Below are 3,218 nucleotides of genomic sequence, written 5' to 3' on the forward strand. Positions count from 1 at the left end.
CGCCCCGGCCCGCCCCGCCCCGGCCCGCCCCGCCCCGGCCCGCCCCGCCCCGGCCCGCCCCGCCCCGCCCCGCGCCCCGCCCCGCTCCCAGACCAAAACAGGGAGCCCTTAATTGGAAGACAGATCAGAAAGGGACAGTAGAAGCTGTTGAGGAAACAATTACAGAAATGGGATGCTGTTAGGAAGCTCCTGCTGTCTCTCACTAGAGTCCTCCACACTTGTGGTAATCACAAACTGTGCACCCAGTTTCTGGTTCCCAGGGACATGGAGTGAAGACAAGTGTTTCCTTTAGTCTATTGGCCTATTAAACTCAGTGCGAGTGTTTGTAGGCAGGATGTTTTCAGAATGTGTGTGATATCCTATGTAACTGACAGGTACAGCATAGTGGAAGGCTATTTGGAAACTCATGTTTTAATTTTTGTTTATTTATACATTATATTTTTATTTAATAATATAGAATATATGATGTAAAATAATATTTTATTATTTTGGATATTTACATTATGTTTACTGTAACAACCCCAAGCATTTGTTAGGGAGATTGCTTTCTCTTGATTGCCTCTTCACTGAAGAAGCCCCAGACCTTCCATGTAATATAAGGCTTTAGCTCTCTCCTTTCCCCATTTCTTTATTTTCTCACTTGTTCAAAGTTATATTTCCTTGGTGGATTGAAAATTGTCTTTCAGAAAACTTGGCATTGCAACAGGCTGTAGTGTCTATTCTATATATTTAGAACTGTGATTTCAGCCCCCCCCCCTCTCTCCTATTAGTTTTCTAGTAGGATTTCCCTTTTTGGGGTCTTAGAGCCATTAATGAAAGAAGTTCGTTGTCTCACTTTCTCCCTGGCTCCATGAATTGCTTCACACCGAGTTGGTTTGAGAATGTGGCCCCACTGGGTGGGGAGGGTCTGCTTCCCTGTTTGATGCATGTTAAACAGTACTTGGAAAATAGATGATACGTGGACTTGAGATCCTTTAAAGATACCCATGAATTAGGAGATGGAAGGTCCCGGTTCAGACTTTTCATCCGTTCTTTTTTGAGATGAGATAAGGGTCTTGTGGTCTATCTTCTGGGGCATATTTCAGGCCATAGCGTGCTAGATAATAAAGATTTTGCCTAGTCTATGAGTCTGTGAGTGTTGGATGTCTACCGTAGCTGACCTCCCTCTGGGGCTGTCCCACAGGGACAGGGAAAGAAGAGCATGAGTGAAGCTACCTGTCGTGTAGTTGCTTTATGATCCCCTCATCGATTTGACTGCACCAAACATTTAAAGCGAAACCCAGACTGCTACTCTCAGAGGCTGCCGCCCACCCCCTCCTCCTCTACTTCCTTTTGCTTTGGGGCTTTGAATTCTGAAGGGAAGTCTTACAGTCGGCAGCTGCTGCCCTGCTGTTGGTAGTTCTTTGGGGATCACACCCAGGTGAGGGAAGCAAGAGTGGTGCCTGGCAACGCCTTCCCTGTCTCTTCCTTGGTTCCTACTCTGGTCTAGCACAGACTCAGGGCCTGTGCTTACAAAGAGACTATGAAGCAGGTGGCAAAAGTGACTGTGCTCCTGGTCTTGGGTGAGTTCTTTTTGGATTCAAAGGAATTAGGACCTGGGCTTTTGGATGCTGGACAGGGTTCTTCAATGAGGCAGGCCAACTACTCATTATCCAAGATACCCAGCAAAGCTTTGTGGTGTTACTCATCGCTGGCCTTTACCCGGCTTTTATGTGAAGCATTTGTTGGGGGTGAGAAAGTTGTTCATGGTCACTGATCACTCACATCGTGCAAGGGACAGGGAAAGTAGCTGCTGTCACTGTACCTGTGATCCTGGCATCTCTTGAATTAAAGGAAAGGGTAGTTTTGATCTGAATCACAGATGGGAAGTGAATTTGGTACATGTGTATGGTTGACAGGAAGAGTAAGGGGTAGGTTCGACTGAGAAACAGCTATGTGAACTGCATGGGGGGATTCTACTCATCTTGCTTCAGGATAGGAATGACGAATGTGTTTGCTCCCACAGCCTCGTGGAGCCTTGCCAAGACGACCCAGCCCCTCTCCAGGGACTCCTATGAAGGGCAAGCAGTGAATGTGTCCTGCAGCCATACAAACATTGCTACAAGCGAGTACATCTACTGGTACCGGCAGGCCTCCCACCAGGGACCACAATTTATTATTCAAGGATATAAAGACTATGTGGCAAATGAAGTGGCATCTCTGTTTATCTCTGCTGACAGGAAGCTCAGCACTCTGAGCCTGCCCCGGGTTTCCCTGAGAGACACTGCTGTGTATTACTGCATTGTGGCTGACACACAGTGAGACAGCTGGCTCTGCACCTGTGCAGTATCCTGCGGTGGGTACTTCTAGATGGAAGTCCAGACGCAGTGCTTTTCAAAGTTCCACTGTATTTTCAGTTTTAGAAGGTGTAAGCATGCATTATATTTTAAAAATAAAGTATTTATTTATTTACTTACTTACTTATTTATACACTCCAGATTTTATTCCCCTCCTGGTCCACTCTCCGACTGTTCCACATCCCATACCTCCCTCCTGTCCCTCCTTCTCCACGTGGATTTCCCCACCCCACCAGACCTCTAAACTCCCTGGGGCCTCCGGTCTTTTGAAGGTTAGGTGCATCTTCTCTGACTGAACCCAGACCTGGCGGTCCTCTGCTGTATATGTGTTGGGGACCTCATATCAGCTAGGATATGCTGCCTGGTTGGTGATCCAGTGTCTGAGAGATCTCTGGAGTCCAGGTTAATTGAGACCGCTGGTCCTCTTACAGGGTCACTCTCTTCCTCAGCTTCCTCAAGCTTTTCCCTAATTCAACCAGAGGGGTCAGCAGCTTCTGTTCATGGGTCAGCGGCAACGTATCTATTCTGTTTTGTTTTATTTTTCTTTGCTTTCCAGATGAATTTGAGATTTGCTCTTTCCATGTCTATGAAGAATTGTGTTGGGATTTTGATGGGGATTGCATTGAATCTGTAGATTGGCTTTGGTAGAATGGCCATTTTTACTATGCTAATTCTGCCCATCCATGAGCGTGGAAGATCTCTCCATTTTCTGAGATCTTCGATTTCTTTCATGAGAGACTTGAAGTTTTATCATACAGATCTTTCACTTGTTTGGTTAGAGTTCCCCCAAGATATTTTATATTATTTGTGGTTATTATGAAAGGAGTTGTTTCCCTAATTTCTTTCTCGGCCTGTTTATCATTTGTATAAAGGAAGGCTACT

The 3,218-nt window shown here is 46.0% G+C and overlaps 1 long non-coding RNA gene across 1 annotated transcript; it reads left to right on the top strand.

Annotated features, from left to right (window-relative positions):
- The first annotated feature begins 1,347 nt into the window (after positions 1-1,347).
- LOC102555050 (uncharacterized) lies at positions 1,348-2,459 on the top strand. Its single transcript, XR_015638771.1, has 2 exons — positions 1,348-1,562; positions 2,006-2,459. It is a non-coding gene; the product is annotated as an uncharacterized LOC102555050 (long non-coding RNA).
- The last annotated feature ends 759 nt before the right edge of the window (positions 2,460-3,218 follow it).

The sequence above is a fragment of the Rattus norvegicus genome, chromosome 15, assembly GCF_021556685.1.
Source record: "Rattus norvegicus strain SHRSP/BbbUtx chromosome 15, alternate assembly SHRSP_T2T, whole genome shotgun sequence".
Classification (NCBI taxonomy): domain Eukaryota; kingdom Metazoa; phylum Chordata; class Mammalia; order Rodentia; family Muridae; genus Rattus; species Rattus norvegicus.